The following is a 24696-nucleotide window of genomic DNA, read 5'->3' as shown; positions in this document are numbered from 1 at the left end:
CAGACAAAAAGATGAGAGGAGGCTGGGTGTGAGTGATAGTGAAGATATCCTTTGGATATCTTTGGGAAGAATCAAGTGCAGCTTCAGGGCAATGAGGTGGAGAGTGGATGGGAATGGAGTGGCCGATACTAAAATCACTTCATAATTAAAAGTCTGCTGAAGGAAATGGACTTTTACTGCTTTTATAAATGCCAAGAAATTGGAGTGAAATACAAGGACAATGCAGAAAGACTGAGGAATATCTTTGTAAAAATCTTTTACTGGCCTAAATAGCAGATCAGTTTTAATGACAAAAGTGATCTTAGATTCAAGCCCTATAATATTTAAGGGTATGCAGTTTAGCACCATAAGCCACTATCTCAATTTTCTGTCACCAAACTTACATTTTTACTGGGTTCAAAGCTGGGCTGATCAGGTGCCAATTCCCCAATCAAAAGTGGTGTCATGTGCTTCCTTACTAGAGTCTTGTCAAGGTGAAAGGCTGTAAAAGGATCCTAAAGGCAAAATATAAAGAAAAAAAAATATTATAATAAAGAACTAATTTAACGGCAACCTGGAAGAAACATGTTTAGGCTGAGTGATTATATTTGATTCTTACCTTTCTTCTCAGATGATTTATCAACCATATGCTAGTCCCAAGCCCCCCAAAATGGGAAGTGTTAGGGAAGGCAGTGGTGAACTATCCTGCAAAAATTCTCACCAAAACACTTTATGGCAATAAGTCAACATGACTCGGATTGAATACCAGGCTGGATGATAGCCTACAAGCTACTGGAGAAGAGCAAGAACTAGCTGTTAGTAGTCAGAGTTTTTATGATGTTGTTGGAGGAAAGCCTTCAGGAAGCCCATGTGGCCCATGATGAAAGAGGTTGCCCACACTGTACAATGTTATATCGAATTGGATCATGGAATGTTAGAGGCATATCCCTTGGGAAACTCAAAATTATAAAATGAGAAATGATTAGAGTGAATATAGACATCCTTGGTATCAGTGAGTTACACTGCACAGGGAATGGTCAGTTCAAATCAGACAAGTTTATGGGTTTTTTTCTGGAAACAATATCAAATGTAAAGGATTTGCATTCTGTGTAAGCAAACAAGCAGCTAAATGTGTTGAGAATTACATAGCATAAGCGATTGCATACTAATTCGAGTCAAGCCACTCAATATCACCATACTACAAATCTATGCTCCAACTATAGACTCAAATGATGAAACTGAATTTTTTTACAGTGAGCTTCAATATTTCTCAAGCAAATACCAAAAAGGATCTTTTGTATATTATGGGTGATTTCAGTGCAAAAGTAGGCCAAGGAGAAGTTTTGCCAGGAAAAACATCTCAGCATAATGAACACATGGTTTATTCAACACAAGCAACATTTATATACTGTATTTTTTGGAGTATAAGATGCACCTTAGTTTTTGGGGAGGAAAATAAGAAAAAAAAGTCTGCCTCTGCCTACCAGCATACATCAGTATTCATCTGGCTAGCGTCCTGTCAGTGTGTGAGAGAATTGAGGGCTGTTTGGAAACTGAAACAGTATTTGCTGTGTGAACAACAAGGAGACAGCAAGGAGCCTGGGCATGGCTTAGCTCAACTGTTCTGTACTAAAGCTGCATGCTGTGCTGAGCTCTGAAACTAATCTGAAACTGAAAATCCTCTCCTCTGCTTGTGTTTTGCTTGTATTTACTATCATGTTGGAAAACTTGCTTTTGGTATTGTATATTTACTTCATGTTTTATATTAGATATAAAGAGAAGTTATTGAATCCTGCTGAATCAGTTACTTGTGTGTGCTTTCAGGATGTGATTGCTGTTGCAAACTCTGACACGTCTTTGCAGCAAAGAGTGAGCAGCCAGGTCAACTTCAGCACATTATTGTAGCCTGATTCAGCATGAGGAGTTATTGGCAGATGGATCGGCTTCCCGGAACACCCCCAATCAGCTGTTCCAGGCTGCAGGGATTGCCACAGCCCATCACCGCCTCCGTACCTCATTTTTTTGGCTTCGTGGGCGGGGCTACATTCGGTGTATAAGACTATCCAAATTTTCACCCTCTTTTAGGGGGAAAAAGAGCATCTTATACGCTGAAAAATACGGTAAATGGACAGCACCAAATGGACAACATGAAATGAAATCAGTTAGATTTCATTTTATGCCAACAACATTGGAAAAGTTCAGCTGCATCTGTTAAAACACTTCCTGGTACTGATTGTAGCTCAGACCATCAGCAATTAGTGGCTAAACTGAAGCTCAAATTTTGCAAAGTGAAAAAAGGTATTTCCCCCTCCCAAAAATCAATCTGAACAACATCTCACCTATGCATGCCATAGATGTTAAGAATAGTTTTGAATCACTGAATATAGAAGGGAAAGATCCAAATGAACAGTGGTGAGAGATCATTGAAATTGATGGAAAATATGTGTCACGCCAAAATCCAAAGAAAACAACAAGTGGCTGATGACACCATCAAAATAGCTGGTCAGAGAAGGGCAGCCAAAAACAAAGGTAATAAGGGTGAAATTAAAAAGCTGAATGCAATTTTCCAACATGAAGCCAGGAGAGACAGCGGGAGAATTAGTGTCAATATCTGGAAGAAGATAACAGGAAGGGACGTAGCAAGGTCATGTTTGCCATAGTGAAAATGATGTGATCCAGCTTTTCAGCACAGCAAGGACCACAACAGGAATGTACTAAGTAACCAGCAGAAGATCAAGAACAGAGCCTTGATAGTACAGTAGTTTAGTGCACCCTGTCATTAACACAGTTGCCTGCAATTTCTGCTGGTTCGAATCTCTCCAAGGCTCAAGGTTGACTCAGCCTTCCATCCTTTCTAAGGTAGGTGAAATGAGGACCCAGTTTGTGGGGGCAATAAGCTGACTTTGTATAAAATATACAAAAGAATGAAGGCTATTGCTTAATGCATTGTAAGCCGCCCTGAGTCTCCGGAGAAGGGCAGCATATAAATCAATTTTTTTTAAAAAAAAAAAGATTGGGGGAAGAACCATAAATAATTAGAGATACGCAGATGATACAACACTATTGGCTGAAAATAAGGAAGACCTGGAAAAAAATCACTTGGAAAATCAGGATAAAAGTAAAACAAGTAGGATTGGATCTTAACATCAGGAAAACAAAGATAATGACAACAGCTACAGATGGATATGAGTTGTTGTTGTTTTTTTTAATTTGATTTATATGCCGCCCTTCTCCGGAGACTCAGGGCAGCTTACAGTGCATTAAGCAATAGCCTTCATACTTTTGTATATTTATACAAAGTCAGCTTATTGCCCCCACAAACTGGGTCTTCAATTTACCTACCTTAGAAAGGATGGAAGGCTGAGTCAACCTTGAGCCTGGCAAGATTCGATGTTATTTTAATTGCAGACAGCTGGTGTTAAATTACAGTGCTTCTGTCTATTGAGCTATCCAGGCTCTTTTAAAATCAACAAGGAGGAAATTGAATTAATTCGAGAATTATATGCTCCTTAGATCAAAAATTGTTCACGTTGGCAGTTCTGCTCCTGAAATCAAACACAGACTAACCTTAGACCACACTGCAATGGTTAACATGAATAAGATCTAGAAAAGCATAAAAATTGATCTAAATACAAAAAGCAGGCTAGTTAGAGCAATAGTTTTCCCTATAAAGATGTATGAGTCTGAGAGTTGGACACTAAAAATGGCTCATAGAAGAATTGATGCCTTTGAACTGTGGTGCTGGCATAAATAATTGTGTATACCATGGGCAGCCAGAGCAATCAACAGAGAGATTGTGAATCGTATAAAACCAGACACATCATTAGAAGCCAAAATCACAAGACCATGTCTGATTTACTTTGGTCATGTCATGCATGCAAATTTATTTGAAAAGTCAATGATGTCAGGAATAGTTAGTGGAACAAGAAGAAAGGGGCAAGCAAACAACAAGCTGGTTTGATACCATCAAAGCTGATAACAAAGAAGAACATTCAATAATTGAAAGAAGCTGTGCTTGATAGGGTAGCATGGAGAGTATTTGCTAAGAGTCGGACATGACGGAATGGATAAAATAACAAGTCATTGTCTATACCCATGATGGTGAACCTATGGTACGCATGCCCAAGGTGGCACACAGAGCCATCTTTCCGGGCACGTGAGCTGTCGCCCAACTCACCTGAAGCTGCGTATGTGCGCGCGTCCCAGCTGGTGTTTAGGCCTCCAGTGCACATGTGCCCAATTCCAGAGACCCAGCTGGTCTTCGGAGATCGCCTGTGCATGCATACTTGTATGCATGTATTGAATGCACAAAAGCCATGTGCATGTGCATATGGTGCAATTGTGCATGCAGTGCACGGGAGAGCCAGGTGAAAGCTGCGCCATGTGCAGAAGGTGCGGTTCAGTAGTGATATTCATCCGGTTCTGTCCAGATCACATGAACCAGTAGCGGCAACTGCAGAAGGCTCCGCCCACCCACCCAGACGTAATGCGTGACTATTGTGCATGCACAGAAGGCCATCGCATGCGCAGAGGTGGCACATGCTCACATTTGCAAACCAGCTGGTCCAGTCTTTGTTTTGTCAGGAATAAATCCTTGAGAGTGCTTTAATCAGAGTATTTTGTTTAAAAAATGAATAAAAAGCCCTGCTGATGATGTTACCTAGCCTATTAATGAAACGTACAGGAGCTAAATGGCAAGTTCAGAGAACAAATCACTGCTAAAATGTAAAACCTGAGCTACAAGTATTTTCTATTATTTCAATGAATAAAAATGTATAAATAAGCAAAAAAAAAAAACCCAACCCTTTAACTTCATTACAGCACTTCAACAACTTTATTTGCTCTAAGATGGAAAAAAAGGGCACATGCTGATCAGAGACAGTGTTTAACTCAGAGCTCCCCAAAGTGATCAGTACTGATCTACAAATATTGATGAAATTATCCAAGGGTTCATTGTTATTATAGGTAGTAATGTGAGTTAGGATACCGTGTTTCCCTGAAAATAATACATGTTCGGATAATAAGCCCAATTGGACTTTTGAGCGCACATGCTATAATAAGCCCCCTCAAAAATAAGCCCCCCCCAAATATTTATATGCATGTGCAGCTGTTGTGTAAACAGCATGAGGTGAGGAGGCAAAATGGAGGGGGGACAGGGGGAAACATGCCCAGGCGCACCTGCCATCCACCAGGAACAGCCTAGCGGAGGCTGCTCCCGCAAACCGTACCTTGTGTGCTCCTTCTCTTAGTGGCAACCGCAAAAAGCAGCCGCAAGCAAACTCCTGCCAGCCCTAGCCCTGTCAACCTGGTGGGAGAGGTATTGGCACCAAAGCTCCGAGCAGTGGCCAGTGCAGGCTATCTGCACAGGCATGAAGTGGGATCGGCGTGGCCAGTTCTTGCCCACAGCATTGCCAGCAAGGATCAGGTCAAAGCTGCTGCCGCCCAAGATCAGCAGGCCAGATTCGGTGAGCCTGACACACTACTGCCACTCAGGAGAAGAGAGACAGGAGGCACTGTGAGAAAGCCCATTTCTGACATTCTTCTCCTCCTAGGCGACAGCAGCATGTTCAGCTCCCCGAATCAGGTTTGCCGATCTAGGCCTGCGAGGGGGAGTGGCAGTTGGGGAGGGGTGTGGAGGTGGAGAAGTGAGAATTCTGCCGCTCGCCCAAACCCCAGATCTCCTGTTTGCCCTGTAGGCCCTTCAAGAGGAAGGTGATGGGGGGGGAGCTGATGTCATGACGGGATGGTCGGAGGATTCCTGAGCTCCAGGATCGCCGCCGAAAACCCCACTGCCAGATGGTCCTTTTTGGACCTCACAGTCTTGTTTTGACTTTGATAATGGAGGGCACATCCTGACAATCCCAGGGACATCGCAAAGTCCCTGGTTGATCTGGGAGAAGCCCTTTTTCTAGCGGCAGGGTGGCAGCCATTATAGCTGCTGAAGTTGGGACAGCTCCAAAAGAAGAATAGAAGTCGATGTAGTGAGAGACTTTCAACTTAAAACAATATAAAAGAACACCCTGAGATTGAAGTGGAAATTAAATTGGAGATAAAAGGAAATTAAGCGGCAAAATTAAGCAGGAGTTATTTCTTATTTTTAAACCATTTATACTGGTGGAGTTATAAATCTTTCTTTTGTTTTTGACCGGGTCTGGATTGAAAAGGATTGACAGAACTGAGGCTGTTTTACATCTTTAAGCCTTTGTGCCTTTTATTTAAAATATTTTTCTCTTGGGATTTAATATTTTTCCTTCTTTTTTTGAAGATTGTTTTAATTTTTCATTTTGCTGACAAAGAACCCTGTTTGGGCAGAAGTATTGCAGAAGAAATTGAAATCTTTCTCTATTATTTTTTTGTTCTTGCTAAGTGATAACTCTCTTTATTCTTCCCCTGGTTAAATATTTTTAATAGATTTTCTATTCTTTGTTCATATATAAACGAGTTGGAATAAGGTGTACAAGTGCCTGAAGATTGATTTTTGATATTTATTTATTTATTTATTTATTTATTTATTTATTTATTTATTTATTTATTTGGTTGGCTATTTGGCTTTTTTTCTCCCTTTTTTTTCTAGTTTGATTTTCCTCTAGCTTATCTTTACTGACATTGGATTAATTTAAGTCTTTTTTTGGAGTGGATTAGGGTATTGAAGAACCTGAAGAACTGTTTATTTTTCCTTTTCCCCCCTTTTTTTTTTATTCTCCTTTTTCTTGGCTTTTCTTTTTTCTTTTTCTTTTCTTTTCTTTTCTTTTTTTTCTTTTTTCTTTCTTTTTTTTTTTTGGCTATTGGTGACTACTTGACAGAATGAGTAGAAAGGTAATGGCAACTACGCCCTCCTCGTCACCATCTGGAGGACAGCGATCTATTCAGATGATGCTTCAGCAGGAAAAGGAGAAAGAAAAAGAAAGAGAGAAAGATTCAACATTACAGATGATTCTTCAAGTAGTCCAGAAGATTCAACAACAACAATTAACGATAGATGAAAAAGTGGTGAGTATACAACAAATGATGTTGAAATATGAAGAGAGAGTGCAAAAATTTGAGAAAAATGAGGAGCAAAAGGAGGAAAAGATTAAAGATGTAGACCAGTGATGACTAACCTTTTTGCCATCTCGTGCCAAAAGTGGGGGGAGCACAGGGAGGTCGCCCATGTGTGTGCCCACACCCATAATACAATGCGCCCCCCCTGCTTTTAGCATGTGATGGCCTGATGGGCCCGGTAGGCCTGTTTTTCACCCTCCCCAGGTGCCAGAGTCTTTCTAGGAGCCTGGGGAGTGCGAAAACGGCCTTCCCCACCCACCCGGAGGCCCTCTGGAGGCCGGAAACAGCCCATTTCCCAACTTCTGGTGGGATCAAAAGGCCCAAAAATCAGCTGGTCAGTGCACACACGCATGCTGGAGCTGAAGTATGGCAATGCTCGCGTGCCACTGATATGGCTCCATGTGCCACCTGTGGCACCCATGCCATAGGTTCGCCATCATGGATATAGACAATAGATTGGGAGAAGTTGAACATGACAGGAGTGGACTAATTGGATGGGAGATGGACAGATCAGAATTTTATCTCAGATTTCAAAATGTAGAAGAAGAGAAAGGAGAGAATCTGGCAGAAATAATGATAGGAATTTTGGCAGAAGCACTAGAAATTACCAAGGAGAAGATGATGGATGGTGTAGATGAGATATATCGAGTTTATATTAGGTATGCAATGGATAACAAGTTACTACGAGAAGTGCATATAAGGTTTACTAAGAAATCAATTAAAGCACAAATATTGCAGATTGCCAGAGAAAAAACATTGAAGTATAAGGAGAAAGAAATTGTGGTTCTGAAGCAAATACCAAGAAAGGTGAGAGAGATAAGGAGAGAATATCAATTTTTGACTAAAATATTACTTCAAAAAGGTGTGAACGACAGATGGCTGATACCAGAAGAATTAATGTTAACGTGGCAACTCCAAAGATACAGAATAGCTACAACAGACAAAGCGAAAGCATTTTATGCAGAATCATTTAAAGAGAAGGGAATGGAAATGGAATTCCAAACAACAGTAGTACCAGTAGAATTTCAAGAAGAGGAACTAGCAATGATTGAAAAAGCAGAAGGTGCACTAGGGGGATTGTGGAACACAAAGTACAGCGTGAATTAAGATCAACTAGAGCAGTTAAGCTCTAAAGTATGAATATGGAAGACAGAAAATTGATCTCAATAAACATAAATGGACTTAATTCAGTTGTTAAAAGAAGAAAGGTATTTCACAAATTAGAGAAATTAAAATTTGATATAATTTGCCTTCAAGAAGTACATATTAAAAAGCAACATGAACAATTATTGGTACATTCAAAATTAGGGAAAATTTTTACATCATTGCCACAATATAAAAAAAGAGGAGTTGTCTTATATATTAGAAATGTAATACCAGCAGAGCAAATATATGCAGACGATGAAGGAAGAATCCTGATGGTGGAGATAATAGATAACAATATGAAAATTCTTCTAGTAGCAATATATGCTCCAAATAATAATCAAAGTGACTTCTATAGAAAATAGGCCAGGCTTGGCACAGGGGCATGAAATGGGAGGTATGGAGCGGGGTGTGGAGGGGCTCAGTGTGGGTAGGGAAGAGGGCAATTCCATCAGGACCGTGGTTGAGAGGGGCAGATATGGCGGGAGCAAGGGGCCATATCGTGTTACGGGGGCATGCACCCGCTGTTTGCAAGTGGTGGCGTGCCTTGGCCCCCAAGGCTCTTCTCATTCCCCGGGTTGTCCAGAGCTTCAGAGCCCAGGCCTTAGGCTGATGCTGTGCAACGCCAGGTCCATGGTCAATAAGGCCCCCCTCATTTGCGAGTTAATTCAGGAGGGGGGAGCGGACCTGGCGGGTATTACAGAAACCTGGTTGGGCCAAGAGGGTGTCCCCCTCATAGAGATGTGCCCACCAGGTTTCCGAGCATTTCATCAGCCGAGGGCCCAGGGCAGGGGTGGGGGAGTGGCGGTTGTCATAAAGAAAGGTCTTGATCTGAGGGAGGCCACTGTACCTCAGATAGCTGGATGTGAGTCTCTTCTGGTGAAGTGGGACCATGGGATCCAGGTGGGCCTGCTGATCATGTACCTGGTTCCCTGCCACATGACAGCGGCCCTGCTTGAGCTTCTCAATGTTATTGCTGGAATGGTGGTTGATACCCCCAGACTGTTGGTCATGGGGGACTTCAACCTGCCATCTGCCGGTGAGGTGTCTGAGGTGGCTCGGGAGTTAATGGCTTCCATGACAGCCATGGACCTGACAAAACTAATTCATGGCCCTATTCACACGGGCGGACACACTCTGGACTTGGTTTTTGTCTCTGGTCAGTGGTTGAATGGCCAGGATATAGGGGATATAGCTATTGAACCCCTGTCATGCTCTGACCATTCTCTCCTGAGGCTGGACTTTCTGACCGCTACACCCCACCACAGAGAGGCGGAACCGACTAGGTGGTTCCGCCCCAGGCGCCTGATGGATTTGGATAGATTCCAGCGGGAGCTTGGGCCATTTCCTGAAACTCTGGCTCACAACTCTACGGAAGAACTGGTGGCCGCCTGGGATAGGACAGCCACCGGGGCTTTGGATTGAGTCGTGCCTTTGCGGCCTCTGACCTGCGCCGAACCTGCCCAGCTCCTGGGTTCTCCGAGGAGCTGAGGGAGATGTAGCACCGGAAAAGATGCCTAGAGTGTGGTTGGAGGGCCAGTCATTCCGAATCCGACCGAACACTAGTTAGGTCTCACATTAAGACCCATTTAGTAGCAATAAAAGCAGCAAAGTGTAATTACTTTTCCGCTCTTATTGCATCGGCAGATAATCGCCCAGCCACCTTGTTTAGAGTGACCCGCTCCACCAGGGAGCGCGGGAAGACCCCTTGCAAGGGCAGGCTGAGGAATTTGCACAGTATCTGCATGATAAAATCACTCAAATTCTCCTCCTATCTCTCCGACCGGTTGCAGTCTGTATTGGCAGGGGGGCAGAGGTCGACCTCGAGGCGCCTTGTTTATGGGGTGCCACAAGTGTCGGTCCTCTCACCTCTCCTGTTCAACATTTATGTGAAGCCGCTGGGTAAGATCATCCATGGATTTGGGGTGCGGTGTCATCTGTATGCTGATGATACTCAGCTGTACATCTCCACCCCAAACCACCCCAATGATGCCCTTGAAGTGATGTCCCAGTGTCTGGAGGCCGTGCAGGTCTGGATGGGAAGGAACAGGCTTCGACTCAACCCTTCCAAGACTGAGTGGCTGTGGATGCCGGCATCCCGATATAGCCAGCTGGTGCCATCGCTGGCTATTGGGGGCGAGTCATTGACCCCCACAGAGGGGGCTCGCAACTTGGGCGTCCTCCTGGATACACAGCTGTCTTTAGAAGAGCATATGATGGCCGTGGCCAGGGGGGCTTTTTATCAGGTTCGCCTGATACACCAGTTGCGCCCCTTTCTGGATCGGGATTCCTTATGCACAGTCACTCATGCTCTCGTCACTTCCCGCCTGGACTACTGTAATGCTCTCTACATGGGGCTACCCTTGAGGAGCACCCGGAGGCTCCAACTGGTCCAAAATGCGGCCGCGCGGGTGATTACGGGAGCGACATGGTGCTCCCATATAACACCTCTCCTGCGCGAGCTGCACTGGCTCCCGGTGGTCTTCCGGGTGCACTTCAAGGTGTTGGTTCTCACCTTTAAAGCGCTCCATGGCTTAGGGCCAGGGTATTTACAAGACCGCCTTCTGCTACCGATAACCTCCCACTGGCCAATACGCTCTCACAGAGATTGCCTCCTCAGGTGCCGTCAGTCAAGCAATGTTGGCTGGCAGCCCCCAGGGGGAGAACATTCTCTGTGTGGGGGCACCTGCCCTCTGGAATGAGCTACCTCCCGGAATATGACTGATCCCAGATCTCTGCACTTTCTGTAAGGCCCTGAAGACGTTTTTATTTCAGCAAGCCAGCCTAGCCTAATTAGGTTTTTTATGGGTTAGTTTTAATTGTATAGCTTTGGGGTTTTAAATTGGGGGCCAATTGATTTAATTTATTTTAGCTATCTTAACTTTTATATTGTATGTATTTTAATTTCGGCTGTTCACTGCCCTGAGTCCCTAGGGGGAGAAGGGCAGTATATAAATTCAAATATAAAAAATTAAAAAATTAAAAAAGATGCATGGAGAGATAGAAATGGAAAAAACAAATAATATACTTTTTCCTCTGATAGACATTCATCTTGGTCTAGACTAGATATGATATGGACAACAATGGAATTGACTTTGAACATAGAACAAATTGAGATAGAAGCAAGTACCTGGGCAGATCATAATCCAGTGACAGTGAAATGGAAAGGACAAAGAAGAAGATTTAGATGGACTTTAAATAATATTATATTAAAAGAAAAGGACTTTGTACAGAAAATGGAGAGAGAATTGGCTTTCTTCTTCAAGGAGAAGAGGAAAGAAGATACATCGATGCAAAATCTTTGGGACACGATGAAGGCCTATGCTAGAAGCTTGATAATGGACTATGCAAGGAAGAAAAATGTTTAAAAAAGACAAACATATAAAATATTGGAAGATGACTATAAGAGACTTGAAAAAGAGCTTCAGAAATGTCCACACAAAAAAGATGTTAAAGTGAAAATGGATACAATGAAACATAAAATGGATTTACTGGAGAAAGAAGCATTAGCCCAAAAAATTAGAAGCACTAAACAGAACTACTTTGAGAATGCTAATAAACCAGGAAAATGGTTAGCATATAAATTGAAAAAAGAGAGAGAATCAAGAAAAATAATACAATTAATTGATGATCAAGGACAACGTAAATTTGGAAATAAGGAGAAGGAGAAAAATTATACAGGATTACTATAGACAACTGTATGAGAAAGAAAAGATAGAGGAGGAAAATGTGTCAGATATCTTCAAAATGCAAATTTACCTCTGATTCCTAAAGATATTGAGGAGATGCTAAAGGGAAATATAACGATGATGGAATTAACTGAAGCAATTAAGAAACAAAAGAATGGGAAGGCACCAGGACCAGATGGTTTGCCAGCGGAATACTATAGGACATTGCAGGAATCTTTGAGTCTCCCACTTTTAGAAGTTATGAATGAAGTGATGACAAAGAAGTCATGGTCTGAGGCATATATTACATTGATTCCTAAGGAGGATACAGACCCACAACAAATCAAAAATTATAAACCTATATCCCTGCTAAATTCTGATTATAAAATCTTTGCTACAATATTGGCAGAAACACTCAAAAGATACTTAAACAATTTTATACATTCAGATCAAAATGGGTTTCTGCCAAAAAGACAAATTAGAGATAATAGGAGAATAATTCTGGGCACTTTGGAATATTATGAAGCCCACCCTGAAAAGCAAATGGCTTTAATATTTTTAGATGCACAGAAAACTTTTGACAATGTAAATTGGTGATTTATGTTGCTTCAAATGGAACAGATGGGCTTTGGCAGAAAATTCATTCAAGCAATAGAAGCTATATATTATAAATAAATGGCAAAAGTAATGATAAATGGAAAATTGACAGATTCTATTGAGATAAAAAAAAGATACCAGACAAGGCTGTTCACTGTCCCCTCTGTTGTTCATATTAACATTAGAAGTGCTAAATAGATCAGAGAAGAAAAAGATATAAAAGGAATGAAAATTCGAAAAGAAGAATACAAATTGCAAGCATTTGCAGATGACCTGGTCTTTATTCTTGAACATCCACTAACATCAATAACTTCACTGATAGATAAAATAGGAGAGTTTGGGAAAGTAGCTGGTTTGAAAATCAACAAAGATAAAACGAAGATTCTGACTAAAAATATATTGGTAAAGCAAAAAGAAGAATTGGTGGATATATCAAAGATGCAGGTCACAAATAAAGTCAAATATTTGGGGATATACTTGACAACAAGATGTAGCACACTTAAAGAAAATAATTATAATAAACTTAAACAACAGATAGGGGCAGATTTGGCGAAATGAGAAAATTTACAGCTTTTTTGATTGGAAGGATATCAACTATTAAGATGAATATTCTGCCTAGAATTTTATACTTGTTCCAGACAATTCCAATTAGATTGGGGAAAGACTTTTTTGAAAAATTGAATAAAATAGTGTTAAAATACATTTTGCAGGGAAAGAAGGCGAGGATAAAATTAAAGTTGTTACAAGATGCTAGAATGAGAGGGGGTTTTGGGTTACCCAATTGGGAACTTTATTATCAAGTGACAAGTTCGATGTGGATTAAAGAATGGATAATGTTAAGAAATACTAGATTATTGACTTCCGGTTTCCTTGTCTTCGGCGACGACGGTGCCTTTTGAAGGACCGCCAGCCCCACCGCTTGTAGAGCCGCTTCGCGATCAAGAATCGGCTCGAAAACTTCAAAATCCACAGGATTATTGGAGGAGAGATCGCAGGGCACAGGTCGAGCCCCTGTAACCCCCCAGGGAATTGTTTCTGGGGAGGAAACAGGAGCGGCTCCCTCCCAACCTGCTGAAACTCCGGGCGGCGTGGGACGATTCTGCTTTTGCAGAACAAGCCGGCTGCAGGAAACATTTAAAGCGAAAGGAACCAACCTTAATAAGCAGCGAAAATTTACTTGGACTCTGAAACTTTTTGCAAGTATTAGTGCTTTGTTGATGCTTTAACTTCAGAAAAAATGCGAATGAGTGAAAGTGATTTGAAAAAACATGGCGCTCGGCTTTAGAGTTAACGAGCCAGCGAGTGTGGATTGGTGAAGTCATCTTGTTTTGTTACAAAGTTACCAAGTTATTACAAAGTTGCTTCGCTTGTAACAAGAGAAACAACAGAAAAATTTCTCCCTTTTTAATACTTGACTTTGTTCTACTTTAGTTCTCATTTGATTAAATCTGGGGGACTTTTTTAGAAGTCTCTGTGGAGGTGGGAAAGGAAAAGGAACTTCCCTCTTCAGAAAAACTAGCTTACGTGGCAGGATGGCCTCAAAGAAGCAAGAAGGGAAGACAGCAGGGGGGGGATCCCCCACACACAAACAAGCAACGCAGCCTCCCCCTGCTCAACAGTTACAGACACAGAAAAAAGATTTTGATGTGGGAGATTTAAAAGAATTTATTTCTAAAGCTCTGGATGATAAATTTCAAAAATCCCAACAGGAAATAGATGATAAACTTCAAAAGTCTCAACAGGAAATTATGCAGGAAATTAATGAAGTTAAAGATATGGTGAAACAGAATCAAAACAAGGTGACTAAAAAAATATCAGAGGTGGCGTCTGGCCTTGCAGAATTTATTATTAAAGTTGATTCTAAAGTGGAAGAATTTAAATCAGAAGTCAATGTTAAGATGAAAGACAATGATTATAAAATTTCTGATGTTGATGATAAAATGCAGAGAGTTGAAAATGAAATTGTTATGATGCAATTCAGGGCAATGGAATTTGCAATAAGGCTTCGAGGAATCAGAGAAGATGACAGACAAGATTTGAGACAGGTCTGCGCTGAGGCTCTGGCTGTGATTCTAAAAATTAATCCTGATGTGGTTTTTTACAAAATAGATAAAATTTACAGAGTGAATTCTTGGGTGGCCAGACAAAGACAACTGCCTAGAGATGTGGTCATATATTTTACGGACAGAGCAATAAGAAATGACATCCTGCAAAAATCTTTTCATACTATTGTGCAAGTGGGGGGCTCACAAATTGGAGTCTATAAAGAATTACCACCTAAAATGTTGAAAACCAGAAAAGATTTTGGCTTTCTTGTTAAAGAATTGCAAAACCAACAGATACCATTTCGGTGGGATGCCCCAACTGGTATAATTTTGAGATATAAGGGAGAAAGACATCGTTTGAACACTGTGGAGAAGGCGGAGCATTTTTATACTACTATCTTTAAAGAAAGAACACCATCTCCGCGTACATCCACAGTTCTGGAGATTAAGGAGAGTGATAAGAAGCAACTTCAACAAGAATCTCAAGAACAGTCTAAGCAGGAACCAGAGGAAACGCAGGGCGCTGAAGGAGGTTTTCTGGATGAGCCTTTGTTGGAATCTTCTCCAATTTTGGACCCGGTTCAGACGGTTGAATTTAAGGATCAGCGTATAACTCGAGCTAAGTCTAAGCAACTTAAAGAAAAGCAACAACAGGAAAGACAAGATAAAAAGGGAGATAAGAGTACTACACAAGAGATTGGTGCCATGGGGGGAGCAAGACCGAAGATTCTGGAAGACATTCGGTTATTCTGCTCTTTGCTCCAGAAAGATAAAGATGACGATTAAGTGTTTATCTTGGAATGTGAATGGGTTGAATTCAGCACAGAAAAGGAAGAAATTATTTGCATATTTGAAACAATTTAATAATGATATAATTTGTTTACAAGAAATGCATATTACAACTCAAGATCAAAAGTATTTGATAAATTCCAAATTAGGAACACATTTTATATCTTCAACTTCGCAAAAAAAGAATGGTGTGGTTATTTATGTAAATAAAAAGTTAACAGCTAAAGTTATAGAAGCAGATGAAGATGGTAGGTTTGTAGCAATTGAATTGCTTACAGCAAATGGCCAAATTCTTCTGATTGGAATTTATGCTCCCAATCAACAACAGGACCATTTCTATAAAATGTTACATACTAAAATACTGCAATGGGACTACAGATCTATTTTAATTATGGGAGACTGGAATGGAGTAATTGATTCTAAATTAGATAAAAAGAGTTTGGCAAAGTCTAGAATCAGATTACCACAGACTTTTTTTGATATGAAAGAAGACATGGAACTAAAAGATGTTTGGAGAATACATAATCCAAAAGAATTGGACTACACTTTTTTTTCTGACAGACACAGATCCTTCTCTAGGATTGACTTCATTTTGTTGTCAGATGATTTACTTGTCAAGACAAAAAGAACAAAGATTTTTCCAAGAACTTTGACTGACCATAGCCCAGTATGGATAGAAATTGAGATAGGCAAGACTGAAAGACGCTCTTGGAGATTAAATGAGAACTTGTTCAGATACGAAAAAAATATAATAGAATTTAAAAAGTACCTGAAAGAATTTTTTGAAATAAATTTGAATAAAGGTACCCCAATTGAAATTGTGTGGGATGCAAGCAAAGCTTATATGAGAGGGGTGTTTATTTATATGAACTCTAAACATAGACTGAATCGACAAAAGAAAAGACTTGAATTGGAAGCAGAAATAAAGAATAAAGAACAGTTACTTATTAAAAACCCAACAGATGAAAGAATACGTGGTGCTATAAAAATTCTGAAAGACCAATTTCAAATGCTTATGGCGGAACAAGTTGCAACAAACTTACAATATGCGAAGCATAATACATTTTGTAATGCCAATAAACCGGGCAGATGGTTGGCCTATACACTGAGGAAAAAACAGAGTATACGGACTATTGATAGTATTGATATTGGAGGGAAAGAAATTTTTCAACAAAAATTAATTAAAGAAGTTTTTGTGGACTATTATACCAAACTATATGCTAAAGAGGATGTGCAGAATGGACTTATAGAAAAATACCTAGTTAATACAAGAGTTACAAAAATTACTGACCAACAAAAGGAAAGAATGAATTATCCTATAACAGAGGAGGAGATATTAGTAGCAATTAAACAATTAAAAACAGCCAAAGCTCCTGGAACGGACGGTTTGACTGCAGTGTATTATAAAACTTTGCAAGCAGAAATGGTGGAACAACTCAGAGATCTATTTTGTAATATTCAACAAGGGGGTAAAATACCCCCATCATGGACAACAGCTTATATATCTCTGATACCAAAAGAGCAAGCAGGTCCCAAAAAACCGGAGAATTATAGACCAATATCTCTTCTGAATACTGATTACAAAATTTATGCAAAAGTATTAGCCAACAGGTTGATGCCAGTAATCCAAAAGGTGATTCATGATGATCAAGCGGGATTTATCGAGGGTAGATACATGAAGGACAATGTAAGGCAAGTAATAGATTTATTGGAATATCTTGAGAAGAATAAACAGATCCCTGCAGTGCTGGTTTTCTTGGATGCAGAGAAGGTCTTTGATAGAGTGGATTGGAATTTTCTACTAAAGACTTTAAAAAAGATGGACTTTGGGGATCAATTTATAAAGGCGATTTCAGCAATTTATCAAGAGCAAAAGGCACAGATTATTATTAATGGAAGTTTGACAACAGAGTTTAAAATTGAAAAAGGAACAAGACAGGGATGTCCGTTGTCCCCACTCTTATTTATTTTAACACTAGAAGTCTTGTTAAATACAATACGGGACTCTAATATCTTGAAAGGTATAATGATAAGGCAAGAGGATTACAGAATAAAGGCATTTGCAGATGATCTGGTTGTTACCTTAACACAGCCAATGGAATCAATAATCCTGATGAAGGACATTATACAAGACTATGGTAAAGTTTCAGGTTTTAGACTGAATCAAAAAAAAACTAAGATGATAGTTAAAAATATGACACAAGATCGTAAACACGAGCTTGAGAGGAGGGCAGGTTTTGAGATTGTACCAAAGGTAAAATATCTAGGAGTTCAGGTTGCAGAATCAAACACGAAATTGTTTCAAAATAATTATGAGGTGTTGTGGCGAGAGTTGCAAAAAGATATGGAGACTTGGAAAAAACTGCAGCTGTCTCTACTTGGAAGAATAGCAGCAGTTAAGATGAACATTTTGCCAAGATTTCTTTTTTTGTTTCAAATGATTCCGGTGCTTAAAAGTGATAAGCAATTGAAAGTGTGGCAAACTGGAGTGAATAAGTTTGTCTGGAACAAGAAAAAACCGAGAGTGAAACTGAAAATTATGCAAGATGTTCCAGAAAGGGGAGGTCTTAAACTTCCAAACCTACAGTTATATTATGATGCAGCAGCTTTGACTCTAACAAGTGATTGGTTTGGAAGGAAAAAGACTGGAATATTGAATATAGAAAGTTTTGATCTTGAATTTGGATGGCATGCTTACTTATTTTATGAGAACAAAGTGGATAAAGTATTTAAAAGCCATATACTTAGAGACTCTTTGATGAGAGTTTGGAAGAAGCACCGATTCAAATGGGATTATAAAATACCGCTTTGGCTGGATCTTGGTCATACTTTGTGGAATACAAATATAATGTCACTCGGGGGGGGTTATACAAAGAGGTTCTTTTTACAGATGCGGGCAGATGGCAGCTGAAGACACTACAGACACTGTTGGCTGAAGGGATTAACTTAACTTGGCTACAATATAATCAACTACAATTGAGATGGAAAGAGGACCAAAAAACTGGTATTATGTTGCATGAGGAAGAATTGGTTAGACATATAAAAGAGAAAGGTCCAATGCATATTAAAAGGCTTTATAATGTTTTGTTAGAAAGGGATTCAGAAACTGAATTGGTTAAAGACTGTATGATTAAGTGGGCACAAAATTTTGAAGAACCAGTGATGTTGGAAACATGGGAAAAAATTTGGGTTCAGAATGTAAAATTTACACAGTCGCAAAATTTGAGGGAAAATTTTTACAAAATGTTTTATAGATGGCACTTAGACCCCAAAAAATTGTCGTGTATGTACCCTAATGTTCAGCCAAAATGTTGGAGATGTGACTGTTTAGATGCTACATATTATCATGTTTGGTGGACTTGTAGGAAAGTTAAGGCTTTTTGGATAAAAATTTGGTGGGTTATGCAGAATGTTTTAAAGAAAAAAATTCAATTTTCTCCACAACTGTTTTTATTGGGTATAGTTAAGGGTTTTACATTGGGTGAAACAAAGTTGATATTGTATATGATAACAGCAGCAAGATTATTGATAGGTAAATACTGGAAAAATGAAGCTTTGCCCACTATCGAGGAATGGACTATGAAGATGGCCAGTTTTGCAGAGATGGCGAAGATTTCAGCATATCTAAAAGACTGTTTACAAGAAACTTATGAATGGGAATGGAAAAAGTGGATAGATTATGTTCAGAACAAATACCAAACTAGGAAGTATCAAATAGCTTTCATTTGAAAATGATATATTAAGATAGAAATATGTTAATGTAATGAAGATAAAAAAGAAAATTATAAGGGGGAGGGAGGGGTTCAAGTTTTATATAAGTTTTATACAAAGGGGTTTTTTTTTTTTTATTTTATTTTGAATTTGTATACCGCCCTTCTCCCTGAGGACTCAGGGCGGTGAACAGCCAAGTAAAAACATCAAATACAAATATTAAAATACAGTTAAAATATACATATATAAATTTGGCCCCATTAATTAAAAACAATAAACAAAACACTTAAAAACACTTTAAAAAATTAGGCCAGGCCAGCTTGCTGGAAAAGAAAGGTTTTAAGGGCACGGCGGAAGGCACCGAGGTCTTGGATTCTCCTTATCTCTGGAGGCAATTGATTCCAGAGGGTAGGTGCCCCCACAGAGAAGGCCCTCCCCCTGGGGGTCACCAGCCTGCACTGTTTGGCTGATGGCACCCCGAGGAGGCCCTCTCTGTGGGAGCGCACGGGTCGATTGGAGATCGTTGGTGGCAGCAAGCGGTCTCGAAGATAGCTAGGCCCTATGCCATGGAGCGCTTTAAAGGTGATAACCAACACCTTGAAGCGCACCCGGAAGACCACTGGGAGCCAGTGCAGCTCGTGCAGGAGCGGTGTTACACGGGAGCGCCAGAGCCAGGCTGCTCCCGTCACTACCCGCGCTGCTGCATTCTGGACCAGTTGGAGCCTCCGGGTGCTCCTCAAGGGGAGCCCCATGTAGAGAGCGTTGCAGTAGTCAAGGCGAGAGGTGACGAGGGCATGAGTGACTGTGCACAGGGAATCCCGATCAAGAAAGGGCCGCAACTGGCGGATCAGGCGAACCTGACAAAAGGTCCCCCTGGTTACAGCCGTCAGATGTTCCTCCAAGGACAGCTGCCTATCCAGGAGGACTCCCAGATTGCGAGCCCTCTCTGTGGGGGCCAACGACTCGCCCCCAATAGTCAGTGATGGAGTCAACTGACTATATCGGGATGCCAGGAGCCACAGCCACTCAGTCTTGGAAGGGTTGAGCCTGAGCCTGTTCCTCCCCATCCAGATCCGCACAGCCTCCAGGCACTGGGACATCACTTCAAGGGCATCGTTGGGGTGGCCTGGGGTGGAGATGTACAGCTGGGTGTCATCAGCGTACTGGTGGTATCTCACCCCAAAGCCACGGATGATCTCGCCCAGCGGCTTCACATAAATGTTGAACAGGAGGGGCGAGAGGACCGACCCCTGAGGCACTCCACATATAAGAGGCCTTGAGGTCGACCTCTGCCCCCCTGCCAACATGAACTGCGACTGGTTGGAGAGAAAGGAGGAGAACCACCGTAATACGGTGCCCCCCATCCCCAACTCTTCCAACCAGTGCAGCATGATACCATGGTCGATGGTATCAAAAGCCGCTGAGAGGTCTAACAGGACCAGAACAGAGGAACAACCCCTGTCCCGAGCCCTTCAGAGATCATCAACCAACGTGACCAATGCCGTTTCCGTGCTGTGTCCAGGCCTGAAACCCGACTGGAACGGATCTAGATAGGATGTTTCCTCCAAGAATTGTGGAATGGTCGCGCGACCACACTCTTAACAACCTTCGCCAGGAAGCGAAGGTTGGAGACAGGACGATAGTTGGCCAATATTGCCGGATCCAGGGACGGCTTCTTGAGGAGAGGCCTCACCACCGCTTCTTTCAAGGCGGCGGGGAAGTGACCCTCACTCAACGAAGCGTTGATAACACCCTGGAGCCAGCCTCGTGTAACCTCCCGGGAGGCCAGTACCAACCAGGAGGGACACGGGTCCAGTAAACATGTGGCCGCACTAAGTCTCCCCAAAATCCTGTCCACATCATCCGGAGTCACAGCATCAAACTCCTCCCAGGTAACATTCTCAAGACTATTCCTCGTCACCCTGCCCTGATCTACCCAGTCAGAGTCCAAATCCCCCCGGATCTGAGCGATTTTGTCATACAGGTATTGTCCAAAATCCTCCGCCCTGCCTTCCAAGGGATCCTCCCGCGCTCCCGGATGGAGCAGGGAGCGGGTTACCCTGAACAGGGCGGCCGGACGATTCCCTGATGATGCAATAGAGGCGGAAAAGTAGTTAAACTTTGCCGTCTTTATCGCCACTAGGTAGGTCTTAATATGCGACCTTACCAGTGTTCGGTCAGATTCAGCGAGACTGGCCCTCCAACCGCTCTCTAGGCATCTTTTCCGGCGTTTCATCTCCCTCAGCTCCTTGGTGAACCAAGGAGCCGCGAGGGATCGACACCGGGTCAGAGGCCGCAAAGGCACGACTCGATCCAAGGCCCCACCAGCCGCCCGATCCCAGGCAGCTACCAGGTCCTCGGCCGAGTCGTGTGCCAGATCTTCAGGAATTGGCCCAAGCTCCGTCTGGAACCTATCAGGATCCATCAGGCGCCTGGGGCGGATCCATCTAATTGGGTCCGCCTCCCTGCAGCGGGGTGTAGCAGTTCGAAGGTCCAGACGAAGGAGTGAGTGATCTGACCATGACAAGGGTTTCATGTCTATATCCCCTATAATAAGACCACTCAACCACTGGCCAGAGACAAAAATCAGGTCCAGCATGTGTCCCCCCCTGTGAGTGGGGCCATGAACTAACTGGGTCAGGTCCATGGCCGTCATGGAAGCCATGAACTCCCGAGCCATCTCTGACGTTTCACCAACGGACGGCAGATTGAAATCACCCATGACCATAAGCCTGGGTGTATCAACTGCCACCGTGGCTATCACGTCGAGTAGCTTGGGCAGGGCCGTTGCCACGCGGCAGGGAGCCAGTTACGTAAGCAGCAAGCCCATCTGAACCCCATGACCCCATCTCACAAAGAGGGACTCACATCCGGCAATCTGTGGCACAGTGGTCTCCCTCGGACCCAGACCTTCGTTAATAATAACCGCCACCCCCCCGCCCCTCCCCTGGGCCCTCAGCTGATGGAATGCTCTGAAGCCTGGTGGACACATCTCAACCAGAGGGACCCCTCCCTCCGGGCCCAACCAGGTCTCCGTAATACCCGCCAGGTCCGCTCCCCCCTCTTGAATAAGATCGTAAATGAGGGGGGCCTTATTTACCATGGACCTGGCGTTGCACAGCATCAGCCGGAGGCCCAGGTCCTGAGTATCTGAGCCACCTAGTATCCGAGGGGAGCCTTGAGGACCGGGGCGTGCAATCGCTCTCAAGTAGCGAGTGCGCACCCCCGGCACAAGATAAGGTCCTCTGCTCCCGCCATATCTGCCCCTCCCATCCACCGTGCTGATGACATCCCCAATCCCTCGTCCTGCGCCCTCCAAACCGTTACCCTGTGCCAGGCTGGGCCCTGACCTAGGTGGATTACCCCCCCCCATCCCCTTTGGTCACCCTCCCAGTTCCCCTTAAAAGATTATTAAAAACCCTAATTAAAAAACCCCTCAATCCCCGCTTTAAAACATGCCACCTCTTGGGGCTCCAAAGCCCATCCTTAAGGTAGGCCTTCGATAGAGTGGAAGGCCATCACCGCGAGAGGGGGGCATCTCGCAGCGCAAGCAAATCTGCCGAGGTATAAGCCATACAAGTATGATGAGATGGAAAAGGGGAACCTTGGATGTCAGCGAAATTTAAAGATAGTCATTGAGGTGAGAGATGGCAAAAGAGGCTGGCCAGGATGAAGCTGGGGCCCCTTCACTCTCTCACAGTGATGGGGCGACCAGATCAGATGGTTGCAGTGCAGGCGGATGGCCACAGCCGTTCTCTCACTGCGGCTGGCCAACAATAGTCACTCTCTCCCTGCAGATGGAGCAGCAGTCCTTGACCTAGACTCTCAGCTTCTCCCTCCAGCCTGCAATCTCTCCTCCCCCGAGCCAAGGCCTAAAGGTGGAAATCGGGCGGCAGGAATAAACTAGCCAGCAGCAGAAGGAGATAGAGAACAAACATAAAAATCCAGGAGGGTGATAATAAAGTCCCAGAGTCAGTAGTGATGGAAAAATGGGCCGACCTAATAGAGAGTCCAGGTAGCAACGGGGGGGGGAGGCCATTTTCATAGGGGGGGCGAATCCAAGGGGGAAACCAGATGGTAATTGGAAATCCCCCTCTATCACTCCCCAACTCCCTTCGATGTTCCGGGCCAAATCACCCCCAATAGTCCTGCCCGTTTTCTCCGAGCAAATTTTTACTTGATATGAGTATACTGTGTGGAAGTCCGGGGGGAGGGGAGGGTTAGGGAGGGCTAGGGAGATTGGGAAGGCTGGGGTGGGTTGAGGGGGGGGGGAAAGAGGTGAAAATGTAATTGTAAAACTTTTGCAATAAAAAGAAAAGAAAAGAAATACTAGATTATTGAATTTAGAAGGTCATGATTTGTTGATGGGGTGGCATTCTTTATAGAAATGAAAGTTGAAAAAGCAGAAGAGTATTGATGGTTTTGAATGTTGGTGTTGGAGAAGACGCCTGAGAATACCATGGCCAGCCAAGAAAACAAACCAATGGATCATTGGACAACTAAACCCAGAGTTTTCACTTCAGGACAAATATCCAGGCTAAAGTTATCCTACTCTGAACGCATTGTGCAGACCCTGCTCTCTGGAGAAAGTTCTAATGCTGGGAAAGGTGGAAGGAACAAAAACATGACCAGCAGCAATCTTCTAGTTATGTTGGAAGATCTGAAGCATCAGGTTAGGGACAGAATGTCACGGAGAAAATCTGTGATTAGATTAGATTGAATTAGAGTATGTTAGAAAGAAGGAATTGGGGGGGGGAGTCTGTTTCCAAAAAGAAAGGAAGAAATCCATGTCTGGCTTTACCCTTACAGATATCTTAGTGCAACCTAAATGAAATAAGCTAAAAACAGAAGAGGTGGCAACAGCAAGAAAAAGGAATCCAGCTTTGACACGAAGAGTGAAAGATTCGTGGTTGCAAGGAACTGGAAACACCGGAGTCTTCCTCTCGCCACCTGCCGCGCGCCTTACCGTGGCGTCCTGCCCTGCGTAGAGGCAGATGGTCCGAGAGCCCCCCGGGTGCCTCTTGTGGAACCGGCTGATGTCATAGACTTTCCTGTCAATCACCAGCCAGCGCTCCCGTGGCGGGTCTCCCTGGCCGGTGCGCAGCCCGATCTCTTCCCAGGTAAACAACCGCGAAGGACCGGACTGATCGGCCGCGGGATCCGTTTCCCTCCTCCGCCTGATCCCAGTTTCTCCTTGCTGGGAAGCCATCTCCCCGCGACTGAGGCTTCGAGGAACTTGGCACTTTCCTTTTCAGCACCACGGGAGAGCGGACTGGGCGGGTCCGAGGGAGTTCCCCCCCACGCCCCCCTTTACATCTCCGATTGGCCAAGGGCGTCATTGACGCTGCTCCCCTGGAGAACAAACGCGGAGAGGGAAGCACCGAAAGCGCCAACTCGGCTGAGCCTGGGATGTTCAGCTTTTCAAGTACGAAAGAGGAGTTGGAGGCTGGCAGCGTTTTTGCAGTAAGCGGAGCAAACTCCTTTTCTTCGTTCCACAAAAATCCTATTTCTTCGCAAGCAAAACGATAAGAATGAAGGACCCTGAGGTCGATTTCGTGCAGGGCAAGCGAATTGGCAAACAAGTTTCGGAGTCTCTCTGTGGAGGCTCTATTCTGACCGGTTTCACTAAGAAGCAAGATCTCCCCACTTCTTTAGCCCCGCAGTCACGGGAAGCAGTTCGATCACAGACCGATCTGCGATTCTGTCTGAAGTTAAGCTCTTCC

At 43.1% G+C, this 24696-nt stretch overlaps 1 pseudogene across 1 annotated transcript in view; it reads right to left on the bottom strand.

Moving 5' to 3' along the window:
- Positions 1 to 24442, bottom strand: part of LOC148116514 (acyl-CoA (8-3)-desaturase-like) — a 55790-nt pseudogene extending 31348 nt beyond the window's left edge. Inside the window, exons 1-2 of the transcript XR_015731593.1 lie at positions 23940 to 24442; positions 384 to 494 (exon numbers count right to left, since the gene is read on the bottom strand). The product of XR_015731593.1 is annotated as an acyl-CoA (8-3)-desaturase-like (transcript). The remainder of the gene's footprint in view (positions 1 to 383; positions 495 to 23939) is intronic.
- Between the last annotated feature and the right edge of the window lie 254 nt (positions 24443 to 24696).

The sequence above is a fragment of the Pantherophis guttatus genome, chromosome 1 (genome assembly GCF_059756535.1).
Source record: "Pantherophis guttatus breed Tessera chromosome 1, ASM5975653v1, whole genome shotgun sequence".
In the NCBI taxonomy this organism is placed as follows: domain Eukaryota; kingdom Metazoa; phylum Chordata; class Lepidosauria; order Squamata; family Colubridae; genus Pantherophis; species Pantherophis guttatus.
Note: the sequence above shows the minus strand (reverse complement) of the source record. Positions and strands in the feature narration are given on the sequence as shown.